This window comes from Rhodnius prolixus, unplaced genomic scaffold (assembly GCF_049639745.1).
Source record: "Rhodnius prolixus isolate KJV_2025 unplaced genomic scaffold, Rpr scaffold_8, whole genome shotgun sequence".
NCBI classification, from domain to species: Eukaryota; Metazoa; Arthropoda; class Insecta; order Hemiptera; family Reduviidae; genus Rhodnius; species Rhodnius prolixus.
Window position 1 is genome coordinate 9,443,099 of NW_027411593.1, and position 14,617 is coordinate 9,457,715.

Below are 14,617 nucleotides of genomic sequence, written 5' to 3' on the forward strand. Positions count from 1 at the left end.
TGGCGGTTTTTTTTCCAAGATTGGCGCTCTTGTATCCAAATAAAATCACGAAAAAATGATTTGTTTCTCTACGATTAAAGAACTACGATATTCATCTCTTATTGGCTAATCAAATATTACATTCATGCTTTAGTTTCTCTAGTATCTTTTTGAAACGGAAACAAGCTTTATTATGAATACTTAGGATTCAAGATTGGCGAGGAATCGGTCAAATAAAACAACTCGTCTTTTTGCCAACGTTTCGACAAATATATTGTCCTCTTCAGTGCCTGGATATTACAAATACAAAACAATTTACAGAGTCAGTAACATAGAAAATCAGTAAAAATCAGTAATACAAAAATAAACAGTAAAATACACTAAATTCTTTATAATATAAGTATTGAAACTTACGTGGCTCTGCGGGTTGGTTGAGTTACAGAAACTAAGAGCTAGAAATGGAGAAGCAGGCATATACTCGTATATACAGATATAGCGGGACTTACACGGGAATTTTGGTAATTACAATTGGACAGATACAATAGACTAGTTACAACAAAAGAGTAAATACAATAAATATTGGGAAATTTCTTTAAACAACAAAAACCGTTAAACACAAAACACAGGAGAATCCAAATAACCCTTATGCACTAAATAACAAATAACCAAAAGATTTGAAGTAAATTTAAACAAACCCAGCAATAATTATGAACAAAATTTGGATATCTATTTATTTTTTAATGATAAAATTGTAGCAATTGGCTAAATTCGACGTGTCCGTCCTAAAATTAACTGCGTTGTTCTGTTTTACTATGTGGCACATTTCAAGAAAATTTCGCTTATACTGGTTTTTTTCCCTATCGAGTACTGTCACATTCTGAAAGTCAAAATTGTGTTTGTTGTCAATGGGGTGACTGAGTAGCGCGGTGGAATTGTCGTCTTTTTTTGTCTTACAATCATACTTGTTGGTTGTACCAGCATCAGTATGCATTCACAATTAGTTTTAACCTTTCTGTAGGCGCGCGAAGACGCCTACACCCAGAAGCGGAAAACGCGAGAGTTTTAGAGAGGGTTAATCTCTAGTGCCCTTAGTGCGTAAGCCCCACCACCTCGTCAAGGTTGGACACCAGGTGGGGTCAAGGCCTGAAGCGCCAGGGCCATAAAGAGGGCAAACACAAAAGACACCGAGACAACCCTCTGCAGTCGAAGATGGAGAAAAACTGATGCTGAAGAGAAGAGTAAGAGTGTGTAATGTAAAGGATACAGGAAGGCGGTTGTTGCTCCTTCTTCTTGCCGATGACGAGATGCACTGTAGCCAAGAAAGAAGAGAAGTGAAAACACTAAGAAGGGTTACAAGATGCGAGGCTGCAGTAGTTTGGCGGGATCCAAAACGCGGGAAAAGCATGGCGCGAAAATTTAAAAAGAGCGGGCGCCGAGAAAAGATTCGACTGAACACTTTCCATTTTCTTTAGGAATAAAATCTCAGCTAGGCTTCTACTAACGGAAGTCACCTTGGTCCTTCTTGTTTTTCCTTCAACTTTTTTTTTGTAATTATTCTATCTCTTTGTTCGGATTTTTCTCTTTTTGTTATGGAAGACTAGGTCCAAGACTAGGAGTGCTAATAATAGGTAGAAATGTTCTGTGTCTATTATTCTTCGTCTGCTTTAATAAATACTTTTTATTGGACTTAATTTTCTACATTATTTTCTTCACTATTTCAGGAAGTTACGTAAATTTTAGTCCCCTTCAAAAAAGTAGAATGAAAAAATGAAGGTTTACCTTTATTTACAAATAAAAAGGTTCACTTTTTTGACTGAAGAACAGTTACATACAAATAAAATTACAAAAAAACTCAATCGATTTAACGAAAAAAAAAAAAAATCTCATCGCAATTTAGACCCGTCAGCCTATATATTGTGCTAAACAAATTAAAGCTTTTGCACGCTGGATTCACTAACACGAACAATATGTTTACGCACTCATATATGTAGATATATATGTAAAAAGAAAAAGAAAATGCACACATATAGTATGTAAAAAAATATATGCAAAATGGGTAATGTTGGCGCGCGAGCCATGTGAGCAATTGCAAAATTCTCTCACCATAGACATTAGTTGTATACATATGGACAAAACGAGGGTATGTTGTCGCATATACATGTACCATTGTATGTATATCTACATAGAATATATCCAGTTCCAGTCAACAGCTGTTTTTCAAATTGTACCTTTTTTTTCGTGTGTGTTTTATGCTATTATTTATTTTCTCTTAGCTTTAATGTGGAATTCTACAATTTTTATTTACTATAGTTTTCATTTAATATATCAAATAAAATAAAAAACACAATCTACGAGGGTCGTTTGAAAAGTCCGTGCAAAAATAAAAACTACTTAATTTTTTGGGGTAAACCTTTTCTATTTTTCAACATAGTCTCCTTTTAGGCTTATACACTTCGTCCAACGCTGCTCTAGTTTGTTGATCCCTTCCGAATAATAGGATTTGTCCAAGTCTGAAAAATAGCCATTCGTTTCTGCAATCACCTCCTCGTTTGAATAAAATCTTTTTCCCGCCAGCCATTTCTTCATATTGGGGAACAAATAGTAGTCCGAGGGAGCCAAGTCTGGAGAATAGGGGGGATGTGAAACGAGTTGGAACCCTATTTCCATTAATTTTGCAACCACAACTGCTGAGGTGTGAGCTGGTGCGTTGTCGTGATGGAAAAGGACTTTTTTGTGGGCCAATCGTGGGCGTTTTTCTTGCAGCTCGGTTTTCAAACGGTTCAATAACGATGAACAATATGCACCTGTAATAGTTTTACCTTTTTCTAGATAGTCGATGAGGATTATTCCTTGCGAATCCCAAAAGACAGTCGCCATAATCTTTCCGGCCGAAGGAACGGTCTTCGCCTTTTTTTTGGCGCAGATTCCCCCATGGTAACCCATTGTTCAGATTGTTCTTTGGTCTCAGGAGTTTAGTGATGTATCCATGTTTCATCCACAGTGACGAAACGACGCTTAAAGTCCTGCGGATTCTTCTGGAACAGCTGCAAACCATCCTTGCAACACTTCACATGATTTCGTTTTTGGTCAAGCGTGAGCAATCGCGGCACCCATCTTGCGGATAGCTTTGTCATGTCCAAATGTTGATGCAAAATATTATGTACCCGTTCATTCGAGATGCCCACAGCACTAGCAATCTCACGCACCTTCACTCTTCTGTCATCCATCACCATATTATGGATTTTATCAATGATTTCTGGAGTAGTAAACTCAACAGGGCGTCCAGAACGTTCAGCGTCACTTGTGCCCATATGGCCACTCCGAAAATTTTGAAACCACTTATAAACTGTTCTAATCGAAGGTGCAGAGTCACCATAATGTTTATCAAGCTTCTCTTTAGTCTCCTGAGGCGTTTTGCCTTTCATAAAGTAGTGTTTAATCAACACACGAAATTCTTTTTCGTCCATTTTTTGAAAATCACTCGACTTCTTCGATTCAAACGAATGCCAAACACAAAGAAATAGACCGATCTGGCTGAAACTTGGTGTATGTTCTTCCAAGACTAACTAAACATAACCTCGATACGCGCCAGTGGTGCTATCTCTCTGACTTTGCACGGACTTTTCAAACGACCCTCGTATATTATTGAGATCTAGACAAATGGTGGATACTACATTTTCATTGGAACAGATAATTAATTATTACGCCAAACATGTTTTAGCTTGTGAAATTTTTAAGTCTACGTGAAGATAGTAAAACATATTATGTAGTGTAAGTGCCTTTAAATGTGAGTATGTGTGTGTGTGTTAGTGTGAGTGATGAGCTGGAGTTTGCCTGTGGGTTCGCTAAGCCCAAATAGTTGCACACAATCAACTATCTCTGCAGGCCCCCCCCTGTGAGGATAGTGGAAGTGTTTTTTTTTTTGTTGTGTGTGTTGTTAGCCTGGGATACCCACAGGGACGCTAAATCCTCTGAAGAAGTGGCTGGTCCTATTTTGGTTTTCGGTTATGGACCAGATTAAATCAACAGTATTGTAGTAAGATTGCCAACATCCAACTAACTAGTCAACAACCTTTCGAGAAGTAAAACAAAATTGTGATTGGGTTTGGGATGCTTTAGATGTTGAAGAAGATCTGTTTTTCCCCCTAACTTAAAAAAAAATCCTCTTTTTCATCTTCCCAGTATTTTACCACCTCCTGAAGCAAGCGTTTTGAGCCTCCATAGTACGCCCACTAGACGTTCCATGCCACGGCAATCCTGTTCACCCTTCAAGATTCTGTAACAGCCACAAGAAGTATCCAATTTAATTGATGTAAAATCAATTTAAGTTAAGATTTTTTAAAACATTGATTAACTTCCGTTTCCGCCACAGCTCCCCCTACAGCTTTGACGTTATGGAGTTGGCCTAATTATAACAATTCTAATTGCCTTCACGCATCATTCATAGGATGTGCATTTCTACTGTTCCAAAGTTCTTTAAACAGAATTATTAATCTAGGGAAGGAACTTCGTTTCAAAAAATTAAGCAGACCTTAAGATTGTATCTTCAGGCATTCTTTCACCTTCAGTAGTTTTTTTTTTTTTTTGAGGAGAGCTCAATGAAATTGTCTCATTATTATAATTATTCCTAATCTAACTTAGTTATATTTTTCAAATGAAATAGAAGCGATTACCACTTCCCTAACTAGCGTTCATAATGTTGACCCATGTTAGAGTTCAAGGTTGGGGGAAGGATGAGGTTGACAGGAATGGTATGAAATAAATTACCAGCAAACAGATGTTGTCCAGACTGAATTTAGTAAATCTCTTAATCTTGTTCCTCTGACAAGGTTGCCACCACTGTTCATCATCCTTCCGCTCCAAGAATGTTCCTTCCCAAATTACTCGTACAACACCAATGCCATGAACCATCATTTTGTTATCAGTGAAAGACGTTAAAATTTATTTTTCCATCATTTTAAAAAAATGTCTTCAAATTAGTCCCACAAAAAAAAGAGTCAAAAGAAATAGATTTTCTCTGCGTGCCTCTGAATGATATAAAGTAAAGTAATCGCCTATTTTTTAAGGCGGCTTTTACGTCGCAACTACCTAATTAGGTGTCGTGAAAGGAGGCGACTAGCAAACATACTTTACTGTAAATTTCTCATATTAACCATTAAATAAAATCCAGGCCTAAGACCGGGAATTGAACCCACTAAACCAGCAATACATCTTAGCTTTGCGGGTCTAGGCTATAACCGCCTAACATACTTGACTGTAAATTTCTCATATTAAACATTAAATAAAATCCAAGGCCTAAGACCGGGAATTGAACCCACTAAACCAGCAATACTTCTTAGCTTTGCGGGTCTAGGCTATAACCGCCTAACATACTTTACTGTAAATTTCTCATATTAAACATTAAATAAAATCCAAGGCCTAAGACCGGGAATTGAACCCACTAAACCAGCAATACATTTTAGCTTTGCGGGTCTAGCCTATAACCGCCTAACATACTTTACTGTAAATTTCTCATATTAACCATTAAATAAAATCCAAGGCCTAGTCACCGGGAATCGAACCCACTAAACCAACAATACATCTTAGCTTTGCGGGTCTAGGCTATAACCGCCTAACATACTTTACTGTAAATTTCTCATATTAAACATTAAATAAAATCCAAGGCCTAAGACCGGGAATTGAACCCAGTGCCCCAATACATTTTAGCATTGTTGTTGCAGTATTTCGGACTAGCGGATGAAGAGCCAAATGCGACAAAAAAAACATCTTCTGTGACTTCCTACTTTAGTGTTCGTTCATGTTGGTGGGAGAAATGTGAAGATGAGCTAAGTTTACAGTGTGTTTACTAAGCCTGAGTTTTTACGAACAACAACTCTACAATCCCCTAAGTCAAGTTGGAGCAGTGTAAGCGCATTGATGGTTGGCTCCCGCTAAGTCCTCAAGACTTCATTCAGATTCAGGAATGGTCAATGCACTTCCTGATAAATGGTACGTCAAAGCTAAAATCAATAGAAACGATCTGATTGTTAGCCACCTTCAGTAATTCAAATTCCTTTTAGGTACTCCAGTAAATATATGGATTTAGGAAATGAGGAATTGGGTTGGTTGGCTAAATTAGGCCACTTCCTCTTTCTCATTTCATGGATCCATACAGGAATTTGGTTCATCTCTGGAGCTATACCTCTCCATGTGTTCGCACCATTCATCTGGCCTAAAGATTAGTGAATAGTTCCAACGTGGGGGCGGTTGTTTGTGTAGTGGTCAAGAGCGTCGCTTTGTAAGTGGGAGATCCCCAGTTCGAATCCCGCGTATGACTACTTTTTATTTGTTAGTAAAAAATTGTTTATTGTAAAGTTAGGACCTGTAAAAAACCGGCAATTACTTTACTTTTACTTTTGTTGCTATGTATTTTTCAGGCTTGTGATTGGATCCTTAATAGGTTATTTAGTTAAAAATAAAGACTCCGCCTATTGCATTAGAACTCCAGATTCCTTGATTGAGTTTCTGAAATGGAGCAAACATCACTAATCCAATATAATGGTTTAAGAGTTTAATTTTTCATTTCTTACGGATGATTTAATCTGAGTGCTTTGGTTCTTAATGGGTTCTAATTTGGGTACTTAATTTTTGCCCTTGATTAGGCTTTATTGTGTAGGCTATATTTGAATAGGTTTGGTCAGTAATAATAGTAAGTAGAAAGACAATTTTTTGGCAATGCAAATTGAAACATATCCACTATAAATTGGCGACTGGATAGCAAAAAGTGTCTTTTTTTTCAGCAGCTTAATAACCCACCTGGATAGCCTTTAAATTCTCAAGAAATTTGAATATAAGATGGTAGATTCTTTATCTACGGTTAGGACAGCCTATTGGGCGGACCATTGATACAGGAATTCAAGAACTCCCAACTATTTGGTCATATCAGGATATCTGGTAAGTAAATCTACTCTTACTTTCAGATGGTAATCTACATTTTGATAAGCGGCAGTGAATTTCAAATTTCTTGAATTTAAATTCTGACATCACTCAGTGTTAGGTGAAACTTGTTCAAAGTTAACAATTTAAGTAAAACTGAACTTTCTGTTTCAATTTGAGCTAGTACACCGATTAACTTATTCTCAAAGTAAACAATGCAAATTTAGTAATAATTACATTAATGTTAGTAAATTCAATCAAATATCAATAATTAATTGTACAATACTAATTGATTGAATAATTGCATTATTAGATGTAAATGTTTATTAATATTGCATGATTCAACTGTCAACGATATATTGGTAAGGGTTGTAGATTTATATGGCAAATATACTCCCATGCTGCATAATATCCAGATAGATTATTTAGATAAGTGATGGCCGAGCATTCAAACTGGTGGCCAGCTGTTAGTCCTCCAGCACTGAACAGTTCAGCTCCCCCAGCGAGCAATTGTCAAGGCTGAACAGCTCGTAGAACTCCGCTGTGCAATCACTCATACATTTGTCACGTTGCAGCAGAGGCAAACAACAACATCAACGCAGGTACTTTATTAGAAAAACATAGCATCTAGGAGCAAACCTTTGGATCAACACACTTCTACTTAGTGAGCTCCACTTAGATGCTATCATGCTCTTGTACTGTCCTACCTAATTGTAGCCTCTGATTTAATCAGTGCTTGTCACTTAGACGGGCGCACTAGCATCACTGTTATTTAAAGGATTCAAACACCCGCATTCGAGACGCCCATGAAGATTTGGCCGAGACGCCTTCTGCCCGAGGCGAGGCCCAGTATAGGATTTACCAAATTTTATCAAAATCGGGCTAAGATTTACAGAGTAATTAGTAATAATAATTTTGGAGGGGGCCTTACATAAAGGGGACTAACTCCTCCCCCATTCCATGTACAGGATCGAGACCCCCAAAAGGCACATCTACATAAAATTCCGAATCGAATGACACCTCATTCATGAAAATCGGTTCGCGCGTTTAGGCGCTACGTTGTTTACAAAAAAGGTAACAAGAACAAGAAGAAGAAGAACAAGAACATTTTTTGAAAAAGCCGTTTTTGCTCATTTTTGGCAACTTTTTTCTCGAAACCTATTAGATCTAGGTTGTTGCAAAAAAATTATAGTTATAAAGGAGGGTTTGCCCTTTATTTTAAAGAAAATTTGGGAATTTTATCTTTTATAGAAAAAGAGAAAAAAATTGTCAAAGTTGGGTGTTTTTCAACGTTACGCTTTTTCGTGCAGTTTTTGACGATCAACCCTTATACAACTGTCCTACCGGACAGTTTTAATCATCTCGCTTCACTCCTTTATCTGCACAGAACTGACTCGACACCACTAATTAACTCACTCTACCATTTAGAGTTGTTCAAGAGCTGAGCTATAAGGCTTTAAGGTTCGAGCTTTGAGCGCTCGAGATCTCAGGTTTCAGCGGGTGGCTCGAGTCAGAGCTCGAGCTGAAGCCTCACAGAGAGCTCGGTGAGCCTCCAAGGCTCGGCTCAAAAAGCTCGAGCTTTTTTTTTTTATATATGAAGCATTTTATTTGTACTATTAATAAATTCATTTATATTTTTGTAAATTAATACTTAAGCTTCACGGCTCCAGCTTCGAGGGCTATAAGCCCTCGAGCTCTGAAGGCTCAAGCCGTAAAGGCTCGAGTCGAAGCTCGACTCGGTTGAACCTTCAGCTCGAACCTCAACTAAACAACTCTACTTCTACAAGTATTGTAAGCCATGGCTACGCCACACGGTACCTCCCAGAGCTGTATCTGTAGAATGTCTACAGAGTTCTTTGAAGTGATAAAATTTGATTTAATTGATTAGAATAACTGGGGGAATACTTTTTATTTGTAATAATATAATATTAGTCATAATAGCCCATTATAGTTCAGGGAATTATTATCACTCTTATGAAAATGATCATTTTTTTAGTTGAACTACAGCGACTACAAACAAAACCTTAGGGTACGTTCACAACGGAGCTGTGAGCATAGATGATAGCGGAGATGATAGCAGTGATGCATCAGCGCTTATAGAATAACCTAGTACATTCTTATGTGAGCGTGCACAACGAAGCTTCGACTAGTGACTCATACGCGCTGCTATAAACGAGCATAGATGATAGAATTGAATTTTTCATTTTTCTGCTAGCTGAACTCCAGTATCGGAGCTTCAAAATGGACGTCGAAAAATTATTTAGTGCTGTCTTTACTCATTATTTTTGGTTATTATTTTATTATTTACTTTTAAACAATATTTTGTTTTTTAAATCGTGCTTACATTTATTTTCATGTGTATTTATTTGTTTTTTTTCAATAAAATCATTACCTAAGAGTAATCACTAGTTTTTCTTCTATGGTTATAGGATTTCCATGACAATTTTTCCAAAGTTTTCATAATTTTGACCTTATTTTTTCTAAAATATAGTCGAATGTGGGTGGACCCATCCTCACATATTCAAAAAAAACGATCCGGATAATTTCTAAGTTCCTTATATAAATGGTGAAATTCACCCAACCCAAAGTACTTCGTTTTTTATTTATGGGATGTACTTGATATTTTCTAAAGCGTTTTTTCTTTAAAATGTACCTTTTTGTTGCTGGTGAACATAAAAACTCTTCTCCACTTCTCGGACATGTTGCATGTATCACAGCTCCGTTGAGCACACTAATCAGCGATTATATTTTACTGTATCAGTTATCATCCCTGCTATCATCTATACTCACAGCTCCGTTGTAAACGTACCCTTAGTCATAAAGAAATAATCTTCAGACCAGGTTATAATTCCGCTTCGCCACAAGAGCACATAACTAAAAGTTTGTCCAATAAAAAGAGATTTTATTTTTTTACTTATTAAAAAGTGCCAACAGCAGGAGACTTTTTTTCTGTATTATAATTTTATTTAATATTACTCAATTGAACCTTTATTTTTAATACATTTCCTTGACTGAATGTAAAATTTAAAAGGACTATTAAAAAAAAGAAGTGGAAGATATTTTTAATAAGACGCAGGAAATATTAAACTGACTCCGGAAAACTTGGTCACAACTATAACTGCAGTTTTACATCATGGTTAGAATAATATCGTATTAAAAGGAAAACTTTTTTTTATAGTTTTAGAAAATCAATTAAAGAAAAGCAGTAGTGCTGTAAAAGAAATGATTTTCAACGCTGCCAACGTTTTTTCTTTGTATAAAGCATTTACTAAATTCCAGTTTATTATTATTTACAAAATCGCCTGCTCTGAATTACGGTTCGTAAAATTAATAAATGTACCCACCATTAATTTTAAAATGAAATAAAAATATTTAAAATTCAATTGTATAAAACGTTATAAAAAATTCAGCACTTTTTTCTGATCAATTTCAGATTAGATCTCGTGTTTCAGATGACCAGCAGTTCTTACTTCAGATCTTGTTTTTAAAGTCTCCTTGCTTTTATCTTTCCTTTCTATCTTTGCTGACGATTCAACCTGATTCTCTTACCGCTACAATTGTACTTGAATCGGTTACAGGTTGAACAAGTGGCAAACTATAAAGCTAACTAAAATCAAATTCTATATTTACAAAAAAGGAAACAGCAATAGATTTATAAAAAAAAAAAAACGTTTTGGCCCAATTTCAGCAACATTATTCTCGAAATGTACTTTTTGATCTGTATTGTTGGAAAACAAAAATTACTCTTATAAATGAGGATTTGCCCTATATTTTTTAAAGAAAATTTGGGAATTTTATCTTTTATAGGGAAAGAGAAAAAAAAAAATTGTCAAAGTTGGATGATTTTCAAAATTCTGCTTTTTTCGTGCAGTTTTTGACGAACAACCTTAAAGAGCAGTTCTTGATTTATTTACCCTGCAACTATCTATCCTACTTCCCATCTTTATCAATCAAACTTCTGTACCAACTGTGGGCAAACTATCTTGGTCTATCCCAGGACAAAACGCTTGGCATAGAATCTCAGTATTCCTTAATAGAATTTCCATACAAGTAACTAACCAACACCACTTTACTACTTCATAGTCTACTCGACAAACGATCAAGCTCAACTTAAACAACAAAAGATTTTTTATATCTTCCATTACGGTGACCAATTTGGTCCATATATCATTGAAGAATGGGGATTGATTAAACGTTTAAATTGTTTAACCAATCCAATCAAATCATGCTATAGCCACAACAACTTCAAAATTCATTTTTGACATTGAACTTGCGCTATACCTATAAGTCGTTTTCCCAAATTTATATTCTTTCCAGCAGCTTACCCTTAATCTAAGGGACATTGATGATGGCACCCTTTCATGTGTTATGCAAAATTTACTTCGTCCAAACTTTGAAACTTATGGTAAACAATTCAGCTGTACTAATTTTTCTGCCTTTGTCTGCAGCAAAAAGAAGAAGTCCCCCTATTAATGGACCTGATTGAAATTCCATTATAATTATCCAAACCATATAAAGTTGGGGCTTAAACAAGATTTTGCTCCTTTTTGAGGAAGCCGTTCACATCACCAAAGCTTAAAAGTCACACTTTCTAATCAAGTTTTTAAGAACATTTTATTCCTTTGCAATATTTGTTATTCCTGAACGAATATGTATGATGAATGCATTCTCATGAAACAATGCAATTCTCATTTTTTTTGTTAATAAAGTTTGTTCTAAATACCTGGGATTTGCGATGCATAAGTATTTGTTTTGTAAAAGTATGCATCTGTAGTAAAGTTTTAAGAGTACAGATATAACATAACCAACTTAATATGAGGAGGTTAGTAGTATCTGTTATAGAAGTTTGAAACAGTGCTATGAGTATTATTAAGCATTAGAACTAGGATGAAGTTTGTATTGGAGTGATATGTAAGTACGCATGTACCAACTTACAACATTTAATCCTGTAACAATTTATAGGAGGAAAATTAACTGAATTTTCAACCATTTAACAATAACAAGTTTTCTCTAGAGATGCAGCTAATAAATAATTATCCTGGAAAAATCATTTTCCAAACATAAGAACGTGCTTTTCCTTTTCCGTAACTTCCTTGGAGGACTTCCTTTTATTGTTAGCCAGAGGGACTCTCTTCTCGTCGTGGCAAATATTGTGATCACGCCAAATTTTAGTATAACTATATATATATTTTTTGCACATACTCTTAAATGATTGTGTGCAGGTAGAACTTAAGATGGGTCCTAAAATTAAGGTGCCAAATAAATATCAGACATTGAAGGCACAATGAGTCGCAGAAATGGAAAACTCTTTCACAGAGGCAGATGTCAAACATTTAATTAGCGACCACTCCCTTTAGTTTTTCTAAGGAGCAACTGAAACCACAGCAGACTGAGAAGAAGATAGATTGCATCGAACGAGTCTGCCGGCAAAGATCTTGTGTACGTTTTCTTAGATCGAAGAGGTTTGCTTCACGTAATTAATTAATTGCAAAGGATGTTGATTGGTTTAGAGTTCGAAACTTTGGGGAAAAAGGAAACTGTTACCTTCATACTTTGCCCGTCTTTAGCTATGGTTGAACTGCAGGTATGGTTCCAATTAGTGGTAGATCCTTTGGGTTGAGATGGCATAGGGTTCCTGCCCAATCGGCAACGGATTGTGTGTGCAACAAGCAGAGGTAACGGCACCGCTACTTCTTATACGGTAAAAGGATGTTACGACTGACTATTCCTACTCTTCAGAAGACTAAAACTCATGCTTCCTCACCGAATTCCCATATGACACCTAAATCTAAGCATGAAAATAAGATGTTTCTCTTCATGGGTGCTACAATGATCCAAAGATTCGGTGGCATAGACTAACTTAACTTGGTCTTATAGGCTAATACAGCAAAACATTCTAAAACTTGGTATCTCTTTTATGCCTCTCTACTGTTACCATACTAACGTTTCGAGAGTAGTATAAAATGAATGATTCTTTCTCAAATTCTCTACCAAAAGTGCCTCCATTAGTAATAATACAGATCTGTACACAATCATTGGGTATTGTGGTGGTTGCTTTTTTGTTTTCTAAGCCTCTCACGTTTTGTTTGATTAAAACAAATTATGAAAACAGCTCTAGGGAATAATTTCCAACTACATGTAGTGAATAATCAGTAAACTATAATATAAAGTAAGTTGAACTTGATTTAACGAGCTAAAATTTAAGTTATAGCAAAAAAAAATTACTATCTCAAACAATAATCTAGGTTTTATTATCAGAATAATAAAACCCCAAAACTACTGTTCACGCTATAGTATACAGTAGTCCAAACAGGTGTTGTGCTACAGTTAAAATATGTAGCTAATTATTATTATTATTTTTTTTGGCATCGTCTTCCGCCAGACAGCCAGCATCCTCTAGGTGCTTATCACTAGAATATCACTCACTCTCCATTCTTATCTACAAATACATTCACTTCACACATTCATCATTCTACTATATACCGCTATTTACATAAACTACTGCTAATGGATAGATCAGTACTCTGTGCTCTTGCCATCCTTATAGCTTAACCGAAATTAAAATCACGTAATCCTTCTCTAAGCATTTTCTTCCATTCATTCTAATTCGGCTATAGCTTTTAAATACATTCAGCTAATTATTACTAAGTGCTGAAATATGCTGTTATAAATGTGTTAATTCCATTTCAAGACGAAGATTTCATCCTATATCGCGTACTTTATTTTAGATTGACTTGGAATTACATAATTTGGAATTCTAAATCATTCCAGTAAATTCATTCTCGCTAAACTATTTCTCAATAATTGCAGTTGCATAAAGTAGGTACATCTTTTTAATTAAGAAGGTGAATTCTGAGAGACATTCTTTTCCACTTCTTGCATTCTTAAACAGTACACTCATTGCATCTAAAAACGTCTCCCCAATTCAGATAAAGTTCCAGATTAAATCTTTCTTGGATTTATTTGATTACATTCAGATAAATTCAACTGGCTAGAAACTCCTCTCTATAAAACAGTGCAGATATCAAGTTTTCCATTTCCCCCTTTTATCAACAGAACTCTCCATTATTTCCTGTCTACCAGGAAGTGCTGTATTAAGGTAGAATTAACGACGTCAAATGAAATCTGATGATTCAAAGTCCTTTAATCCTTTTGAGTAATTTTACTCATCAATGAGCCCACCTATGGATTACATTGCAAACGTTATCACTAAATTAAATGCACAATTTCTCACTGTAGATGATTCAGTTTTGCTATAACTGACAATCTAGAATTCAATCAACATTTATCACTGCTTGTCAGAGGATATTAGAAGTGAATTATTAACATTTAGGTGCACTTTTATTCAGTGATGCAGAGAAGAAAAGTGCACTTAAATGGAAATGCATTCTATGGCGAAACACAAAAATTAAATTTACTACATTATAACAACAAATAAAAGGAGAACTTGACTTAATCATAATACCTGGAGAGGCAATCCCTTTGATTTATTGTAAACCTTTAACAAAACTTAAATCTGAACATAAAATCTATCAAAATCCACTCAATTTTATTTTACGCCAAAAATATTTTACATAAACATGATCTAACATGAATGCTCATAATGCCTGTATCATACTGGGCGGACCACGTTGTCATATCCACCAGAAGATGAACAAAACTCTGGAGCTTATCTCAGGAACCAAGAATAATGTTGAAAAACGTGAATTATTAAAGAAGATCA

General features: G+C 35.5%; 1 long non-coding RNA gene across 2 annotated transcripts in view; it reads right to left on the minus strand.

The window, feature by feature from the left end:
- Nucleotides 1-3,282: 3,282 nt before the first annotated feature.
- The window catches only part of LOC141450820 (uncharacterized), a 73,046-nt gene continuing 61,711 nt past the window's right edge, over nucleotides 3,283-14,617 (minus strand). For both annotated transcript variants that reach the window (XR_012456341.1, XR_012456340.1), the window contains one exon: nucleotides 3,283-4,255. This is a non-coding gene — a long non-coding RNA (uncharacterized lncRNA). The remainder of the gene's footprint in view (nucleotides 4,256-14,617) is intronic.